This window comes from Lemur catta, chromosome 2, assembly GCF_020740605.2.
Source record: "Lemur catta isolate mLemCat1 chromosome 2, mLemCat1.pri, whole genome shotgun sequence".
NCBI lineage: Eukaryota > Metazoa > Chordata > Mammalia > Primates > Lemuridae > Lemur > Lemur catta.
In genome coordinates, this window is record NC_059129.1 from 128,140,777 (window position 1) to 128,162,535 (window position 21,759).

Here is a 21,759-nt window from a genome sequence, read left to right on the forward strand (position 1 = left end):
GAGTCTTCCTCCTTCATATCCTTCCTGTCTCTGCAGTCTAGGTCCTCTTCTCTGTGTTTGCTGCCTTTTTTATCTGTTCACACATAACCTCACACCTGGCTTAACACCTAGTTAAACAGCCTCCTGGCTGGTCTGCCTTCAGTATTGTCATCCTCCAATCCAATATCTGCTCTTAGATCTCTCTAAAATGTGCCACTCCTCTATTTCAAATTCTACCACTGCAGTTCTTTCTTTCCCTGTGTCTTCTCCTTATGAGTGCTCTATCTCTGCCCAGAACAGTCATGCCCCTGTCCCTCACCTTTCATCTGTGGACGCCCTTTTACTCTCCAAAACTCAACTCAGTTATGATATGCTTTAGGGGAAACTTCCTTGCATTGCCCCACCCACACCAGTCTGGATTACATTATATTGTGTTATATGTGTTTCTTTATCCCACTCTGAACTTCTTTGAAGGCGAGGAACGTGTCTTTCATGCTTGCATCCTCCCTTTGCAGGTGCTTTCAGAAATGGGCACTGTGTTAAGCTCTGGGCTTGCAAAGATGAACAAGACATCGTCTCTGTCTGTGAGGCTCTCACAGTGCAGAAGTGGAACAGAAACGTCACCAGATAGTTACTGTGCAATTTCACGAGTGCCACATGACAGGCATTTTTAAAACATGGCAGAAGGAGCACCTGATTCTGGGTCTGAGTGAGTTCTGTTTCGTGTATACAAGGATCCTTAGAGAGCGATGGATGGAGAAATAATCCTCAGAGTGAGAATCATCTCCAGGAAAACTCCTGGCAACCCCACAACCAGTTCTACTAGTTGATCTCCAGAAATTGTTCACTCAGATCTCCAGATATAGAGAACGCATGGGAACTAAAAATTTAGTGAATAGGACATGAACATGTAATAAACATCTTGTGGTTGGGTGGGAGAGATATAAGAATTAAACCATACTTTAGGGTGTTTAGTAGAGACTTGAAAGAATCATATTGTCTATGCTTAGAAGCTGCCTGACAACATCCTAACCCTGATTGAGATTGAAATCTACCCTGACATAGTCTGAAAATGTTTGCCTTTGTGGTGAATAAGAACCTAAAGCCTTGCAAAGTTCAATCTAGTTTTTTTTTTCAGATACAATGTTAAAACATTATTTTAGATTTTTTTCCTCCAAAGCTGATTCAATAAGTATGTCCCTTATGCTGTGAAACATACTGGAATGCCTTTTCGACACAGTAGGTTTTTCTAAGGACAGAAAAATACTGTAATTATTTTCTTAACCTAATCTGATTACAAACAATTCCAAACCTAACAACTAACCCAAATATGTAGGTAATTGCTTCAACCATTTCATGGCCCTACAAAACTGGAAAGTTAGTAGAAAAGTATATTTTCAAGCTGAGCTATCAAAACACGTATCCATTTTCAAAAATCTTATAGGGGTAAATGATTTAATACTTGGTTTTGTTTTGTTTTGGTTTTGATTTTCTCCTGAAAAACACTATGACTTTTTAAAACAATGCTAGATAATTCCTAAGGGAAAATGTTGCAAGAATTTTTCACATGATGAGTTTATTGCCTTAGCTTGCTGTTTTATTTACATGTTTTCAACAAGTTCTCAGTGTGAAGAATATCTCTGATTCCACTCTAAAACAGATGGGGAAAAAATGGCATCAAGGTAGAAGTGATGGCAGGGAAAGAAAGAAAATATGAGCAGTATGAGGCCAGCACTATTTTTATTTTATTAACAATTAGACATAGTGAATTACAATTTGAATAAAATGTTCAGGTTGTAAGTGTGTATTTTTCCCCTTGAAAATGTCAGTTGAACTAAAATAAAATGTTCAAGGGATGTCAACTTACAGGTACTCGATCCCTAGAACATAGGATCCTGGCATATCATATACCATTATAGTGTCACGATGATCAATTATTCGGAGTATTTTGGCTAAACACTTTTTTTAGACCATTATTTCTTTTTAGGCATGTTTCAATAAATTTGAGATCCTGCTATGTGTAATATGCTTTTCTGTGCCTCTACTTTTTCATTTGTGAAAAGGGGCTGTTGGAATCCCTAATAGATGAGATGAGTTAGTAACAGACCCACCCAGCACAGTGCCTGGCACACAGTCAGCCTTCAGGGAGGGTTTGTTGTTGCAGTTACTTTTTACATTTTATTATATATCATAAGCATTTTCTCAGATTGTTAACCGTCATCTAAAAACATGATGTCTTATGTATAACATAAATATAACATTTCACTGTTCCCTCAAGCATAATAAATAATGTCATTTTGGTTAGTTCAGCAATCTCCAGGTTTTTAATAGTATAAACTCCACTGAACTGAGCGTTCTTGTGCAGAAGTCTTTGTGACCAAGTAAGATACATTTCTAAAATAGAATTATTGGGTCAAAATGTTTAAAATAAATATTTTAAAGACTCGATTCATGTCTGAATCCAATCCTTGAAACATTGTACCCATTTGAAAGTATCCCTTTCTATTCTGATATTTAAATAAGAACTAAGTCAATGTGAAAGAATGTGGAAAAAGATGATGGGGGGCTGGAAGTTTCAGAGACAGAATATTCATATTTATTTATACCATGGCATTTCTTTATACCAGGGGAGACAAAACAAATATGTTTGACATCTATAATTTCTCATGTTTAAAAGAAGCCTTTTGGGTGATGTTAAGACGCCTGATTCCTATACTGATATAGGAATATACAGAAGCTTGAGGAAGTCACTCTACCTCTCATAGTTACAGACTCACAACTTGTAAAATAGTGATACCATACCTATATTATAGGACTTTTTTGGAAGTTAAATAGATTGTGTTTGAAAAGCACCAAACAAAGGTCTTGGCACCTAGTAAGCACCTATAGTTGATCGCAGCTTTGTTGACCATGGGCATAATTTTTGCTACAGAGCCAGCCTTCAGTCTTCCTCAATTTATTTCATCTGTAGATTTATGAAGTAGTAGACGTCTCATCAGGTGTACTGGCTGCTCCATAAATGAGCAGAGAGCAGAATTCCACGGTAACGTTCAGCTGTACTGTCAATGATGGGTTAACTTGGTATGATTTCATGACTTGATTTAGTCTACATTCAGTCCCTACTTTGTTCCAGGCACTGAACCAAGAATTGGTGATACAGGAATGAATAAAATGTAATCTTTGTCCTTGATGGGCTCACAATCTAGACAGGAAGTGGTTACCATCTATTCTGGGTGAAATTCTTCTTCTCTTTATATTTTGTGAACATTCCTTTCTGCTGTTTCTGTTAGACATGAACTGGTAGGTACTGGGGGTGAAAGTGCATAATGATAAAGCCAGGCCTAGCCCCTGTGGTAAGAATGTGGTATGTAGTTAATTGGCATGCCATGGTAGAAAGAGAATGGGCTTTTGGTCAGATTCACCTTGGTCAACATTCAGACTTTGAAACATACTTGTGGAATGACTTTGAGCGAGGCGGTCCCCTGTGTTCTAGGCAAGAAAATGAAAAGAGTTAAAAATGCAATTATTCATTCATCCATTTGGCAAATATTTATTGACTGCCTAGGATTCAACACAAAATAAAATATACAAAAATCGCTGCCCTCATAGAGTATAGATTCTAGTAGTGGTGAGGATATAAAAACTGCTCTTGTGAAATTAAAAAAAGGCAGTGGAAAGGAGCTAGAGAGTGTCAGGAAGGAGAGGTTGCAATTTTACAGAGAGTGGCAGGGAAGGCCTCACTGCAAACTGATGTTTGAATGAAGAGCTGAAGGAAGTGAGGGAGTGATTCAAGGAAACACCCCCAACCCCAGGAGATCAATGGTACAGAAACAGAGTGTGTTTGTGTCGGAGACAGGGTGTGGCAGAAGACAGAGAAGGGCCTGTGGGACCTGTTGTTAAGGACGCTGGCTTTTACTGATCATAAGCTAGGAAGGCTTTGAAGGAGCGTGAGCAGAGTGATGGGAGGCTATGCCAACAGTCCAGGGAGCTAGCAGTAGATGTGGTGCAAAGGGTCAGTCAGATTCTGGAGATGACTTTTTTCTTTTATTGATACATCATATTTTACATATTTATGGGTGTATTCATCAGTTTTGTGTTGCTGTAAAGGAAATACCTGAGGCTGGGTAATTTATAAAGAAAAGAGATTTATTTGGCTCACTGTTCTGCAGACTGTACAAGAAACATGGTGCCGGCATCTGCTTCCGGTGAGGGTTTCAGGGCGCTTCCAATCAAGGAGAAAGGGGGAGGGGAGCAAGCGTGTCACATGGCAAGAGAAGGAGCAAGAGAGAGAAGAGGGGGTGCCAGGCTCTTTTAAACAACCAGCTCTTGTGTGAACTAATAGAGAGAGAACACACTCATTACCCTGGGGAGGGCACCAAGCCATTCCTGAGGGATCCACCCCCATGACCGAAATGCCTCCCACTCAGCCCTACCTCTGACATTAGAGATCAAATTTCAGCATGAGATTTGGAGGGGACAAACATCCAAACTATATCGATGGGGTACGTACTAGTGTTTCTTAAATGCGTTGAATGTGTAATGATCAAGTCAGAGTATTTGGGGTATCCGTCAACTTGATTATCATTTTTATGTGTTAGTGTCATTTCAAGTCCTCTCTTCTAGTTCCTTTGAAAGATACATAATATTGTTGCTAAATATAGTCACCCTACTCTGCTATCAGACATTAAAGTTTATTCTGTCTAACTGTATGTGTGTACCCATTAGATAACCCTTCCTCATCTTTCCCTCCACCCATATATCCTTCCCAGTCTCTGATATCTATCATTCTATTCTCTATGTCCATGAGATCATTTTTAGCTCCCTCATATGAGTGAGAATATGAAATATTTGCCTTTCTGTGCCTGGCTTATGCCACTTAACATAATGACCTCCAGTTCCATATTGCTGCAAGTGACATGATTTCATTCTTTTTTTATGGCCGAATAGTATTCCGTTGTGTATATACACACAGCAGTTTATCCATTCATCCATTGATGGACACTTAGGTTGATTCCATATCTTTGCTGTTGTGAATAGTGTTGCTATAAACATGCGAGTGCAGGTATCCCTTTGATATACCAATTTCTTTTCTGTAGATTATTTTTTAGGGTAGAGCCAACAGGATCTGCTGGTGAATGGTATTAGCAGGGTTTGGGGCTGCATCATTGTAAAACCTGAGGTGCTGTCAGTTGAGATGAGGATGACTAGGAGGAGCAGATTTGTGGGGGAACATGCAGAGTTCAGTTTTGGATCTGTTAGGTCTGAGATGCCAATTTGACATTCAAATGCAGACCTCGAGTAAATAGTTGGAGTTCAAGGTTAAAGATGTAAATGTGGGCATCGTTATACTAGAGATGGCATCCAAAGTCAGGAGACAGGATCAGATCTCTAAGGTGATGATTGCAGCTAGAAAAGAGATGAGGTCCAATGACTGAGCCCTGTGGTAAACTACCAGATAGATGACGCTTACAACTATTATGGATTTTTGTAAAAATGTGGTATATCATGACTTTCGGTGGAAAATTTGACTGGGGTACATTTCAGATATAGCCTTTACCATGTTCACTATGGCCACTGCCAAAAACATTGTATCTTTTTACTAAATACTGTCTTCATGCCCTGAAAGATTTAAGATATTTTCCTATCAGGGATTGATTGAGATACAAAATAATTTGGGTACCACTGCAGCAGGTTATATGCAGCTCTGCTTCACAACAGTATTTAAACAGACATGGTGATCTTGGCCTTCGAGATTACTACATACAAACTCATTGATAAAGAAAAGCGCAAAAGGAATGTAGGCCCACAGAGATTAAAATATTACTAAAATGAACATGTACATTATGCACAGATTTTTAACATGGTAAAAAAAAAAGGCTGGGCGCAGTGGCTCACACCTGTAATCCTAGCCCTCTGGGAGGCCGAGGCGGGTGGATTGCTCGAGGTCAGGAGTTCGAGACCAGCCTGAGCGAGACCCCGTCTCTACTAAAAATAGAAATAAAAATTATATGGACAACTAAAAATATGTATAGAAAAAATTAGCTGGGCATGGTGGTGCATGCCTGTAGTCCCAGCTACTCGGGAGGCTGAGGCAGTAGGATCGCTTAAGCCCAGGAGTTTGAGGTTGCTGTGAGCTAGGCTGACGCCACAGCACTCACTCTAGCCGGGGCAACAAAGTGAGACTCTGTCTCAAAAAAAAAAAAAATACCTGTGGATTGGACTTAAGACATGGGCCAGTATTTCTCGGTTTAAGAAAGACGTGTTTCAGAAAATAGTTTGATCAGCCATTCTAGTAGCAATCACTTATGTGCAGAGAGCTTTTCTACTGTATTTATTCAATCAACAGAAAGTAGTTTAGTAGCATAACCCAAAGACTTATCATTTATGTTGCCTTATGACTGATAGTGTTTATGAGTAAATCAATTAGAAGATCCTATTAAGAATTTTACAACAAAGAGGGCCTTGAGTGACCTAAATTAAAAAACTCCTATACAGTGCCAAATAACTCCTATACAGAGCTTCTAGAGAGTGTCCCAGAGAAAAAATTTTCATAGTACATAGCGTCTTTATCACTTACTAACAAATTTCACAGATCATGTCTGGGAGCAATCTGGCAATCTACCTGGCAAACCTAGATTTTTGCCCATATATGTTCAGTTTAAGTATCAAACACATCATAATTCTTGCAATGCATCTCTTTAAATTAGAGATTTGTAATGGCTAAGCAATTCAAAAGTATAATACTTTTCAAAGTATGCCACCGTTTGAAGAGGTATCCATCCATGGGGTAATACTTGGATAAGTGGAATAAAATCCACTTCTGAGTTGCGTGTAACAAATACTAGTCCAAGAGTGCACAGGCAGCTTGTACTGATTGTAATAGATGCATACTTTGGAAGGGAATGACGCCGAAGTGCTAGAACTTCCTTTACGCCAGAGGCAAGGTGGGCTTTACAAAACTGCAGAACATTCTTTGGAGACAGAGAGAACAGTTATGTGTTTGCAGTAGCTCATGGACACTTCAGACTCAGTTATGTAAGGGCCTTATCCCTACATCCAGTGTTTCAGGTTTTGGGCTTCTTCCTGGATAAAGGATCTTGGACAGAAGCATTGGTCCCTGTCTGTAACCCCTATTCAGTGCACAGCATAACAAAACATAATGCCACTAAAAAGAAAGGCTTTTCTAATTCTATGTTTGAGGAGATTTCATTCAGGGTATTTTGAAGCCACAAAAGAACAGTTGGGCTTTGTATATCTACTGAAACATTCTGTCCTAGACACAACATCAATAATGGATTTTTTTTTTAATAACAGAGGTAGATGTTGTATGTGCCACATGTAAGATTCTTCATAAACTATCTGTAAATTTGGCAGAATTTGAAGAACACCTTTAGATAATATTTTCGATTCAGCTCTAGCGTGCAATGTCAGTTATGATAGAAAAGATGGGTAGAGTTACTCTTATTTGTCCACTATATTCTCAGCGACATGATTTCTGCCAGCATTTACCAGTTTGAAATGTCAACCTTCAGCTGCTACATTCTGATCAAGTTGAACATATCATATAATATATATAGATATATATCATATATATATATTTCAAAGCATCTGAGCACATTACAACTTTCCAGTACATAAAGCTGTTCTCTCAAAGATCATTTATGTTCCTTTCCTTTCTTTCCTCCCACTCTTCCTTCTCTCTTTCCTTCTTTCTTTACCTATAGGCAAAATTGCCATAAATATGTCACTGTTAGCTATCTGGAGAAGCTATTAAAACCATTTGCCAGAAATAAACATATGAAAAAATGCTCAATGTCACTTATCATCAGAGAAATGAAAATTGAAACTATAATGAGATATCACCTTACCCAAGTCATCATGGCTTTTATTAAAAAGTCCAAAAATAATAGATACTGGCATGGATGCGGAGAGAGGAACACTTACACGCTGTTGGTGGGAGTGCAAATTAGTACAACCTCTATGCAAAACAGTATGGAGATTCCTCAAAGAACTAAAAATAGACCTACCATTTGATCCAGCAATCCCACTGTTGGGTATCTACCCAAAGGAAATGAAGTCATTTTATCAAAAAGACACCTGTACTCAAATGTTTACTGCAACACAATTCACAATTTCAAAGATGTGGAATCAACCCAAATGCCCATTGATTCATTAGTAGATTAACAAAATGAGTAGATTAACAACATGGAATACTACTCAGCCATGAAGAAGGATGACTTAATGCCTTTTGCAACAATTTGGATGGAACTGGAGACCACTATCCTAAATGAAGTATCTAAAGAATGGGGGAAAAAAACACCACATGTGCTTGCTATTAAATTGGAACTAACTGATGAACACAAAGATGCAGAGAGGGAAGTAAAACTCATTGGAAATCAAGCAGGGGTCAGGGAGAAGGAGGGGATGGGTGGCAGGCACACTTTTAACCCTGACTCAAGCATTACAGAAATGATCCATGTGCCCAAAAATATTTGCACCGCCATAATACTTTGAAATAAAAATAGAAAAATAAAACCATTTGCCACGAATAATTCCAGTGTGTGTCTGGTTAGCAACCAGGGCTCTCTGGCAACTGGTAGAAAGGTCCACTTACTCAAGTCCTAACCACTCATAAACCATAAGTATTTGATTTTTTTACTGGTGAAATCTTGTGATAATCATTTCAAATAATGTTGTTGATAGTGATTCTGATTTTTTAAAGATTTTTTAGGAAAATCTTCTTTGGTATCACTTAGATATTTATAAACATCTTTTTATAAAATTTAGTATGCCATACCAAGTTTTACATCAACTTGTTTTTACTAGCTATCTTTAAAATTTAATGTAAATTTTAGTATGCATTCCAATTTCTAACAAACAGCAGATAATTTATTTGTTTATCTGTTATTCTGGTGGAAATTATTGATAGTTTTCAAAATTAATGTACCTTATAAAGCAACATAAATTATGTATTTTCTGCATTCTGAGTTCTTACAGCTCTTAATGTTATTTCTTCCTGAATTTAGACTTTTAAATTTTATTTGACTTTTTGATGAGTGGGTATTGAATTAGTTTCTCTTAGGAGAATTTTCCAGATGCATATTGCTTTCAGAAGAAGAAATGTATGTTTTTTATTACTACCTGTTGGAACTTCTCTAGAGGATTTTGAATTTGTCCTCTTTTTCCATCCACAACAAAAGTGATGAGACCAGCTGTATCCTTTTATGGGGTATATTCATAAAAAATTTTTTATTATTCTGTCCATGTACGACTTTAACTATTGAGTCTATATTTGAAGAGGTTTCATTTAGAATATTTTGAAGTCACAAAAGAGAAGTTGGGCTTTGTGTATCTCCTGAAACATCCTGTCCTGGGCTCAGTATCAATAATGGATTTTTATTAACATTTAAACATACACCTTGTATGTTTATGAGAATAGAAATGTGGCAAAATTAAAAGGAGATGTTTTATTTTAATGTAAATGAAGAGAAATATGCTATTGTCTATATTTCTATTGATGCAAGATACTCAGTTACTAGTCATTGATTTGTAAACATACATTTTATAGTTATATACTTAATTGATAGATTTTTAAATCTCTATTTTTAGAACCTATATTTCTTTGTATTTTGATTTAAATTTCTCTTAACTTCATTTTGCCCCATAATTTACAATAACATAATTGGTATGTGATATTCATTCTTCATAGTTGTTTTTTCTCCTCAACTCTGCTGACTTTTATCTCATCCACCTGGGAGCTTACTGCCATGGCCACCCCTGGATCTCCTTGTCATTGAGGATGGTTGGCCTCTAGCTCCTTCTGAGACCACAGCCTCCCGTCCTTCTTTCTGTTGGTTCCCTCCCACCGGACTTGTGACCTGCCCCAGTGCTCTGTTCTCTCCCTGTCCCCACTTCATGTGTCCTTCTAACCATTCTAAGCCCCATGATCTATCCCTAATTATCATCTCCTGACACCCTCGCTGCCCCAGTGTCCTGCTGGGCTTACCTTGCAGACCCGCAGACCCACTACTTTCCATTTGCGTTCCCTGTAACGAAGGCACTGAGCGCTATTGGAAAAGCAATAATGTCACAGTGCAGGTCAGTGGAAATACAGCTCTGCGGTCTCCTTCCTCATGGGGCCTCCACATTTCCTGGCCATCCTTCTATCAGTTCCACGTCAGGTCCCCTCCCACTCCACTCAGCTGTCTTCATCACCATTATTGCTTCTGTAATTGGTAAATGTGTGTTAATACTACATCCCAGATATGTGCTGAGCTCTAGGGATATCATACTGAACTAAAACAGAATCCTACCTTCATGTACCTGCATGAGAGCCAGACATGTATAAACTGACAGCACTAATGAGGATTTCATTACACTTGAATCAAGTGGTAAAAAACAAAAGGTGGCCCGAGACTGTATTGGACTAGGGAAGTCTGGACTCTAATGTGGATATATGTAGGGTTTTACTATTATCATTGCCCTGCTTTTCCTTAGAGTTTACCATACGTGGATTCCTGGGTTAATATTATAGGGTTTTTTTCATTTCTTTTAGAACTTTATTTTAAATGGTATCATACTTTTTCTGTCTTTTACAGCTTGCTTTTATTTTTCAACATTATGCTTGTGCAATTCATTCGTGTTGATACTTGTTACTTGAGGCAATTTATTTTCACTGCTATACATTATTCTTTTAATACCTTTCCTTATCTGTGGTTGAGAATGTGCACATTTGGGTTGTTTTCTTCTTTTTTTCATTGCAAATAATTCTGATATGAACAAGAAAGATGGTAAAGATTGGTCAATTTTCAATATCCAGATAAAATTTAGTTTTGGCTATTCACTTCAGCTTTCTCTATGTAACACAATTATCACATATTATTAATAGTAACAAATTAGACCACTTTGTCCTACCATATTTAAAATATTAGGATAATGTCTTCATAGGTTTTCCTGATCTACTACCTATGGAAGAGGATAGAAAATAATTAAATGGCCAAAAGTTAGCAGATAGGATTCAGACTGCCAGTCTGACTAATTACATAAAATGTTCATAAATGATTCTTCTGCATTATGTAAGAATAACTGAAATGGTGTCAGCAGTGCTACTGAAAATCAATGCAGTCATGGTGAATTAGATGAGATCACATGTATTGTCTGTCAGCACCAAATCACCCTTCAACACCTGCTCTTCCACAGTGGACTGGCCTTTAGGAGCATTTCTCCTTCACGGTGAGGCCGATGCCGAGCTTTCTCAGTAGAAGGTGTTGAAGGGACGCTGCAAGAGAAAGGGGCTTCTCTTACAGGTTCCAGCTGCTGCCCCGCTGGTCAATGGTGCAGGTGTGAGGACATCCAATATTGCTCTGCCCCGGCCATGCAGGGACACATGCAGTTCCTCAGTGATGTCACAGCCCCACTCTGATCTGGTCACCTCCCTGCAGCCTTCCCAGCAAGGACACCACATGCTCCAGGTCTCTAGCCCATGGTGTCCCTGAACTCTGTCCAGGCATGTGCTCAGCAGCAGTGACTCATCTGCACCTGGGACAGCTGTTTCCTGCTTGCCCTGTGGCTGTGGACCAGAGCTTGCCCAGGTGACCCAGAGAACTTCTCTGCCATCCAGCATGCTGCATCTCATCTTCTCCAGTGGGTTCTGAAGCCCATCCTTGGGGAGGGAGGCCTCTTCCAAGCTTTGCCTTTCTTGGGTATCTCCCTGAGCTTCAGGGTACCCTATAGAGCTCTCTTTACATCTTATTTAGGTTTCAAATTGATCTAGCTCTTTCACTAATGATTGTTTTTGGCACTTAAGTCATCTTCTGCGGAGGTAAATTGTCACCATGAGTAAAAATCTAGTGGGATAAAATGCATTTTACAATGTTAGACAATTTAACACATTCTAGAACAGATTTGCGGTATTAAAGATGCAATATCTCTTTCTCTCAATAGTTAGTCATCACTATCATTGTGCTTAAATCTAGACATCAATATTTAGCAAATATCAGTGTTAGGCACTTCTGAGCATACTCACATTTGCAGTGTGGTGCACAATCATTTAATAGTCTGCATTTCTGCATTAGTAATTTGCTAAATGCTTTGTACATAGTAATCAGTATTTGTTAAATAAATCAATGGTGTGTTTAATTCAGTGTTCAAAAAGAGTTCATGTTAATATTAATAGTTTAAAAACCTTTAAGCTTATAAAATTTCTGAGTAGCTCATAGTAGCCATGTAGGTCCCACCCATGGAGCCGGGGAGGCACAGTCAGCACACAGTCAATAGAAAACAGAATTTTCTATTACTCTTTGCAGATTAGAATGGAGTCTCTGGAAAGGTCCCTGCTGTACTCTCATCAGGTTGTTGATGGAACATAACATGATTGTACCCATTACTTTGTGAAGTATATCCAGTGCCTTCTTTAGATCACTGTTCTTGTTGCTTACACACTGAAAGCAATTATGTGATAGTGTAATGAATTACGTCGACAAGCTTTCCTTCTGAAAGCCGCTTATCTAAGTACATTATTTCTGATGGAAAAGCTTGTTTTTCTTTCTTTCTGTCTGAATGGATTGCTTGCCAGTGGTGACTTACGGCTTATTTAATTGATTTTCAGTCATGAGGGGGAGCAGTATGAGATAAATGTCTGTGCACAGGGACAGGGATTTTAAATCACATTCTGCAGACCACGCACTTGATGATGCAGTTAGTCTATCTCCTCGAAAATGTTTGTGGTGAACGTTCCTTGAAAAAGCTTGGGCTTAAGGCACGTAACTTACATGACAGATTTACAAAAATAGAGTTACATCCATTAGAGTGAGAGGTCCTTATTGGCTGGCCAGGCGCATTCCCTCCAAGGGTAGTAGAGGGTAATCCACCAGGCAGTGCCTCTGATGGGCACAGTCTCAGTGGATGAGGGAGGCAGAGAGAGCCTGTGGTCCTTTTCAGTGCATTGATTTCTCTGTGGAGTAGCATTCAAACATGTCACTGATCACCAACGCCAAGTAACTGATGATGGACTCCCCTGGCTGTAGAATTGCTACAGGATGTTCAGATGTTTCAGGCAAGGAAGGCGCTGGAAACAAATGCAAAGGAAATCCTTGCAGAGTTCACTCGTTTGATTTCATACTGAGTCACTGGCTCATGGTGCTGAATTACCCTTGGCATTCACTCTTGATCTTGATAACAGGGAGAAGGAATTACGCACTATTAAAAAGTAAGATATTTGTGGAATGGAGGGGAATCCCTTGAAGATAGTGTTTTATGGTACTGCTATTTTGTGGCTCTGATATTCTTTTCACAAGTTATTTCACCCCTTCAGTCAAATTTAGTTTTCACCAAACACAAATACTGCCATAGGTTGTTTTCCAGCAAGAACTGCATTGAAAGTTATATGAACTGAAAACAAAATAACTTCTTATGCTCTAAAGTATCTCATATGTGATATAGGTGAGATAGAGGAAGGTCTTGAGCTCACAACACTTCCCCAAATGTATTCCTTACCTTTCTGCTTATGAGAAATTTCTCTCTCTGATTCTCTCACCCCCATGTATGTTATGTATGTATATATCATATGTATAGATAGGATGGATTTATCTATTCTGCGGATTACATACATATTTAGTAAACATCGTGTAATACTTTATGTTCTCTAGTTAGAAAAGAGACTAGGTAGATTTTTCATTACTTCCTTATTATTTCCCCTTTAATTAATGCTCTTAGCCCCATATGGGGACACCCCTAGCCTTTCTACATGACACCGATCAATCTCACTGCCTCCTTCCCATCTGTTCTCTCCACTTTTCCTTCACTCCATGGTCCGTGTCACCCCAGTTTCCATTCCTACCTTTCTCAGGGTCCCATCTTCTTGTTTCTTCTCTCTGCAGTGTCTAAAATCAACTTGAAAATATGCACAATTGACAAGACAGATATTATTGTGCTCTTTCATTAATTTTATGAAAGTATAACATACTCATAATGTATAATACCATGGATACCAGTCACTGAAAATCTTATGCCTAAAGGTCAAAACAGCTGTATTCTGGTCTTTTAAAATTCATAAAAATAACAATTCCATTTCTTACTTAATGTGCTGCTCTTCTTACTTTGGTACATCCTTGTGTCTTGCCTGAGTTCAATCAGTTAGGTAGAAATGTACAAATTACACACTAATTAAAGTAATGGCATAACTTGAAATATAAATTATAGCTGCAGTACAATTAAAAATTTAGTGGAGGATATTGAACTTGATACAATGGAATGAAATAAAACCTATTCTGGATAAGCTATATTATATATGTTAAGGTATAAATGGTGGAAGTCTAATGAATTGTAATAGTTTAGTGCACTCCAGAGAAGAAAAGAAAAAGAATATTAAATTAATTTTATCAAAACCAGTTATTTCTTTAAAAAGATAAATATATGAATGGAATTTGGTACAATTCCATACTTGTGAAAGTGAACTCTAAATCTAAAATGACTCAGTAAATAAGCTATAATTTCCTGACAGGGAGAGTTGAGGAGATGGGGGAAGATGCAGAAGGAATTAAACAGTAGAAAACATTCCAGAGGAACAAACACTGAGTGACTCCAAAATATCCTGAGAATTTTTTTTTTCATTCTGACCTATTCCTATTTATATTTCTTGGAGAGATGTGATACATTTGACCACTTCATTTCTCCATGTGATGTAAAATAATAAGAGCAACCAGCCTGGTGAGAACTCTAAGCCAGATGGTGTATATGTGTGTCATGCTGAGCTGATGGTTTGGAAGTGCCAGCTCTGCAGAATGGCTGGGGCTGAATAATACTTCAAGGTAATCCTGCTTAAGATCCACTTGTGCATCTCTTATAACTTTTACACTTTTAACAGTTAATTTAATGAATTTGAAGTTGCAGTGGATGGTAGGATACATGGAGGCAGTAGAAAAACACACAGAAAATCTCTCTAATGGGATTTGTTAACTGTCAGCTCAAATCAAACTCTAATAAAATGGCAGAATTCTAAAGTGGCTTAATAGTATTGGCAAACTGCTACTTAAATAAGCAAATAACCAAAAGTGAGTTTATGCTTCTCTCCAAGGAGCAATAGACAGGTTCGTAGTTTTTAGAGATTATCTTTTGAGTATTAATCAATGTGAGCTAAAGAAACAATAACAAAACCCAAAAATTCCTTGTCTGTCTCATTATGTGTAGAAACTAGGAGAAAATCTTTTTGTGGTACCTCCCTTCTCTGACCTCCGCGTACTCTCTTTGGGGGAGTCTTCCAGAGCAGTTCAGGTGAGGTGGGGCCACACTGTAGTTGCAAACAGACAAGAGCTAAGGTCTGCAGAGAGTGACAGAGTAGCCACCAGGTGACTGTGAGTGCTCTGCTGTGTTAGATGACACCATTGGATAAGAAGATGAATCCACTACAGAAAATATAAAACTTCATTTGTACCTACTGTTAATCATACAAATTTGATGAAGTGTTTGGATCATTACACACTTATTTACAGAAATAGTTTTATTTTTCTCCTCACACAAAATAGGATGTTTTGTTCTCCCCCCCTTTTTTTTCCATTTTAAGGTTTCCTCCTATTCCTATTTCTTTCTTTTTAAATCTTCATAAAAGCATGTTTCCCAAGAATCAGTGTATTACTTATTTAAATAAAAGACATTGCTTGAGGAATTTAGTACTGTGTTAAATCAATATCTTCTTCCTCTATTTTGAAGGTCTGATATCAGGTGCATACATATTTAAGACCGTTATGCCTTCTTGATGAATTGACCATTTTATCATTATAAAATGTTTATTTTTGGTAATATTTCTTATATAGAAACCTACTTTTTGATATTAGCATAGCTACTTCAGCTTTCTTATGATTACTGTTTGCATTCATTTACTTTTAATCAACTATATTTATAATTACATGCTTGTTTTGGTTTATTGGTTTCGGTTTTTTAAATCTAATATGACAATCTCTACCTTTTAATTGGAGGGCTTAAACCATCTTTAATGTGATTATAGACATTTTGGGGTTTTAGTCTGATATCTTATTGTTTTATCTTTGTCCCATCTGTTCTTTTTTCCTTTTCCACAGTTTCTGATGTCTTTTGGATTAATTTAATATTGTTAGTATTTCATTTTATTTCCACTATTGGCTTATTAGCTGTGATAGAATTTCTAAAATGGCCCCCGAAGGTGTCCTACTCTAATCCTGGAAACCTGTGAATATAATTCCTTTGATTATATTATGATACTTGGCACAGTCGACCTTAAGAAAGGAACACTGTCCAGGTGGACCTGCTCTTATCACATGAGCCTTAAAGAGAGAGAGCTTTTTCATGCCAGTGACAGCTGAGAAAAGCAGAAAGGAAAGTCAGAGAGGTCCAAAGCTTAAGAAGGATTCAGCATTCTCTTGCTGGCTTTGAAGATGGAAGGGGCCATGTGGAGAGCAAACACAAGGAGCTGAGAGTGACCCTGGCCAATAGCCAATAAAGAAACATGAATCTCAGTCTTATGGTCTCAGTGGACTAGATTCTACCAACAATCTCAGTGAGTTGGAACTAGATCTTTTCCTTGAGGCTCAAATAAGAGCCCAGCTTGGCCAACACATTAATGTTGGTGTTGTGGTACCCTGAGCATGGAACCCAGAGTAACCTACCTGGGCTTCTGACTTAACTGCGAAGTGAGAAATTGTTGTTGACCTATGGTTTATAACATGCATCTTATGGCCCAGTCATAGCTCAGTCGTAGCTCACTGCAGCTTCAAACTTCTGGGCTCAAGGTATCCTCCCCCTTCAGCCTCCCACATAGCTAGGACTACAGGCATGTACCATCACCATGCCTGTCCAAGTTTTAAATATTCTTAAAACCTCACAGTATAATTATATTTTTATTTAAATCATCAATTATCTTTGATAAATTTTAAAATTAGAAAAATAAAAATATTTTATGTTTATCCACATAAGCCACAATTTACTATTTTTCAGCAATTGTCATTGCTTTGTATAGATTTGACATTATATTGGCATCATTTCCTTATTCCTTTAACATTTCTTGTAGTGAAAGTCTACTGACAATGAATTCTGTCAGCTTCTATTTGAAAAAGTCCTTCACCTTTGACAGGTTTTTCTCCCTTATGTGACTTTAAAGATGTCATTCCATTGTTTTCTGTCTTGGATTATTTTATACGAGAAACCTGTGTTAATTCTTATCTTTATTTTTGTACATGTGATATGTCTTTTTTCTTCCAGTGGCTTTTAAAATTTTCCCTTCATTACAGATTTTCAGAAATTTTATTACAAGGTACTGCGATGTGGTTTTCTTTGTGTATATTCCACTATTGAGCTTCTTGGATCTGTAGGCTTACAGTTTTCAGAAAATTTGGAAAACCTTCAGCTATTATTTCTTCAAATATTTTTTCTACCTAGCCACCCCACTTTCCTTTGGGGCTCAAATACACATATATAAGACTGCTTGATATATTTCCACAGTTCAATGAAGTTCTGTTAATTTTTAAAATCTATTTTCTTCCTATGATTAATTTTGGAAAGTTTCTTTGTCACATATTCAGTTTTTAATCTTTTTCTTTGATGGTCTAATCTGCTATTTTCCAATATAGTGACTTTTTTAATTCAGATAATGTATTTTTAACTTTTAAATGTTTAGTTTAGTTCTTTTTAATGTATTATTTCTCTCATTATTTTCATCTTTCTTTAACTTTTTGAACTTATTTAATTTAGTTATTTAACAAATAACTGCTAATTCTAATATTTCTGTGATTTCTGAATCTGTTTAATTGAATGGTTTTCTCTTGGTTAAGGATATTTTCCTACTTCTTAGCAAGTTTAATAATTTTTTATTGGATGGTGGACATTGTATGCTGTGTTTCTAAATGCCTGGATTTTGTTGTTTTCCTTTAAAGAATGTAGAATTTTGATTTTGTAAGCATTTAAATTACTTGTAGATCAGCTTGATTTTTTTTTTTTTTTTAGTCTTGTTTTTAAGTATTGTTGGGGTGGGTCTGTATTACCCTTTACTGCAGGGCTATTTTAGTGCCACTATTTAGTCATGAAACTTCCTGGGTCTCTATTGAATGCCTGTTGTAGTTAACAAGGCCTCTCTTTGGTCAGAACTTGAAAACCGCCCTTGCTAAACCTCCCTACCCTGAGTGAGCTCTGGGAATTGTTTAGCCTACCTCTTATGGTAGGTAGAATTTTATGATGACCCCCAAAGACACTCACCTTTGTATAGTTGCCTCCCATTAAGTTTGGGAAGAACCTCTGAATGTGATCGTTCCTGTGATTACATTACTTTATATGGCAAAAGGAAGGTTATCTAAGATGGGCCTGACTTCATCTGATGAGCTCTTTAAAAAAAGAGATTTCTTTGGCTGATTACAGAATAAAAAGTCTAATATCTGAAAAAGTTGACTCATATATTTAGTCCAAATATCTAGTTGTAGTGGAAAGGCAAGTCTGGTACCAGTTACTATACTATAGAGTTTTTAAGTGAACAGTGGTAGTCAATTCAGTTGCTTTGGAAGGTATTACAATAGCTTTAACTAGAACTTTCTTTCTTGGGCATATCCACCCTCAAGTTTACTTGTTTCCCAGACTGAATAAACAAATCAACAGTGTCCAGGTATTTGTGCTTCATCATTACCAATATTCTATTTCCTTTGCCTATAAATAAAAATCCTGCAGAATTTTTACATATAATGCAATCACTAGGCTTCTTGAGCTTACCAATTACTACTGTTATTAGCCGGTCTTTAAAACTAGGGGATACTGGTTTGGAAGGAAAAGATTTGAAAGAGACTAACTATTATATATCCCAAAAGTATAAAAACTACTCTTTTTAAACTTTTATTAAGTTATTTGGAAATATTTCATATTAATGAAGTACAGAGAGAATAATACTGTAAACTTTAATATGCCCATAACCAACTTAAGAATTAAAATAGTATCAATACAGTTGAGGCCCTTGTGTCCTTCCCCCAGTCTCTCTCCAGAGGTACCTGCAAGCAGTATTATTAATTCCTGTGCATTTCTTCATATTTTACTTTATATACCTACATTCTTAAATTTATCTTTGCATTTTTTGAAATTTATTTTAATGATGTCAAAAATACCATTCTTTTCTGGTTTTCTTTTTTTGGTTTAATGCTTTGTTGTGAAAGTTAAAATTATATATGTGCTTACAGTTCCATTGTATGAATATAGCACAATTATTTATACAGCCAACTATTAAGAAACATATAGATTGTTTCAACTTTTTTTAAGCCACGGATGCTGAAATGAATTTTCAGTAGATGTGACTAGTATTCACGTGTAGTGGCAGGTTTTCGCTCCAAGGTTCAGCGGTGAAGGAACACATACTGTTTAGAAAGAAGAGGAGAGACAAAAGTCTAAAGGTGAAAATGGCCTCCTCAGCTAAGGTCTTTCTTGTATTTACTACCACGGATACGTTTAAGAAGTCAAGGAGTAAACAAGGATGCGGAAACTTAAGCAAGCATAGCTCTTCGCAGGTAAGAAACAAGATGTGTACATATCAGCTAATAATTCTCAGAACAAAGAACTTAGCTGGAGGACAAAGGTCTGGGCTGTTTGCTAACTTCTTTAACAACATCCGTACACGTCATCTGTTTTCAGCTGACCTTTGCACACAGCAGACAAGCAGCTTTGGGTAGGCATTTTCGCCTGTCCCTTCATTCGGTCTGCTCACATTCTTTCCATCCATCCATCCTTTCTTCTAGCCCAGCACCCACAACACATATATGAGTTTCTGTAGGGAATACCCTTTATAGTTAAGTCACTAAGCAAATAAAGTATATGCATTTTTAAATTACTACAGGCCACCCACAACTTACAATGGTTTGACTTAAGGTCTTTCAACTACGATGGTGTGAAAGCAATATGCATTCAGTAGAAACCATACTTTAAGTACCCATACAGTCATTCTGTTCTTTGCTTTCAGTGCAATATTCAATAGTTTACATGATATAAACACTTTATTATAAAATAGGCTTTGTGTTAGTTGATTTTGCCCAATTGTAGGCTAACATAAGTGTTCTAGGCACATTTTAGGTAGCCTGGGCTAAGCTATCAAGTTTGGTATGTTCAGTGTATTAAATGCATTTTTGACTTGTGATGTTTTCAATTTGCAATGGGTTTATCTGGACATAACTCCATTGTAAGTCGAGGAGCATGTGTAGATGTCATCAATTGTTCTTCAAAGTGGTTGTCCAGATTTGCATTCCCACCATAAGCTTTCAGGTTGTTCTACATCTTTATATCACTTAATATTGTCAGAATTAAATTGTAAATAATTATACTGGTGAGAAATGCTATTTCACTGTGGTCTCAACTTGCATTTCTCTGGTTATTGGTCACGTAGGACACCTTTAATATGTTCACTGGCCAGATTGGCATGGAGATTATTATTCCTTGGTATGATCACTCCAGTTTCTCAAACTCTATTACGGCTGACATAGAGATCCAAGCATCTGAAGTTCTAAGATACGATATAGAAAATTTTCCAAAGTATGAAATATTCCCTGAGTCATTTATTTCTGGTTATCAAAATATGATTCTTGCCAACACTTTTAATGTGTCATTCTCAGTTGTGGCAGTCTCTCAGCTTCTCCCACTCTGGTTTTTCTGGCTGTAGAAAGAATGACAGTAAACCTTAAGTCATTGATGCTAAAGACAGGCTAAGTTAGGAGGAAACAATAGAACATTATTCTAACTAAGACTGACTAATAATAGCAAGATTTGAGGAACTCCAAAAAAGTCTAAGTTAACAATTCAAGCGTTCTAGTGCTCTGCTAAGGGATGGAACCATGTACTTTTTACGATCTTTCTTCCCTTGTGAGTAACCTATCCACAGAGTTCTCAGACTCTTTCCACTGCCAATGTGGAAACTTCCCCAAAAATGCTTGTTATGTTTTCTAAAGAGGTAATGAGTAAAATTGTATCTTTTACAAATATATCATCAGTGAATTATTTCCAGTAGAAGCCGTAAAATCCCCCCTGAATCTGTCCTTGATGCTAAGTGGGTATGACTTTGAGCCCAGAGGTACATTTTCTGCCCTTTCCATAATTTGAATTATCATTTGCTGAGCTGTATTGGAGTATTCTGCCTGCACTGTTCTCCTCCTGTGATAGTCCAAGGAAATCATAGGTGATGTCAGTGATTCAATTTGTAATAGATTTGGGAAGGTACAACCAGTAGTCTTTTTGGGCAAAATGGTGTAGGTATCTATGTTCATATTATTTTGGAAAGGTTTTATTTCATAAATATTGAAAACCAAGGAGGAGGTCATTTGGTTCAATAGAAAATTACTCTGCATCAGAGTCTTGACTATTTTGTTGAATTGATTTCTTTATGACTTGAGGACCAGCCTTCTACCATTTCCTTTGGTGGGAAAATGTCTAACTCTTAAAGAGATTAAAGCCTAGGAAAGGTTTCTTCACATTCGGACTGCATTGTCTTGTTTGTTTTTCAGACTACCCTCACCCTTTTGTTTTCACTTCTTAGATGTTTAGCAAACCTCACTGGTGAATATAACCAGACATGATGCTTTAAAATAATGGACATGCTAGTTTGATAACTGATATTGCTTTCTCCTGGGCCTATTTAGACATGTGTGTGCATGCATGTTTTGCACTTGTCCTGAGGTGAGTGAAATTGGAAGTAGTGTTTTCAAGATGAATTTTCTCACCTATAACAGCAAGTTGCAAATGTCTTACTCTTTTCTATTTGTGGGGCCAGCTCTTTAAATGTGCTGCTGGTCCTTTCTT

General features: G+C 37.2%; 1 protein-coding gene across 6 annotated transcripts in view; it reads left to right on the forward strand.

Moving 5' to 3' along the window:
- The window catches only part of AIG1 (androgen induced 1), a 228,684-nt gene that overhangs the window by 25,998 nt on the left and 180,927 nt on the right, over positions 1 to 21,759 (forward strand). The window lies entirely within an intron of this gene.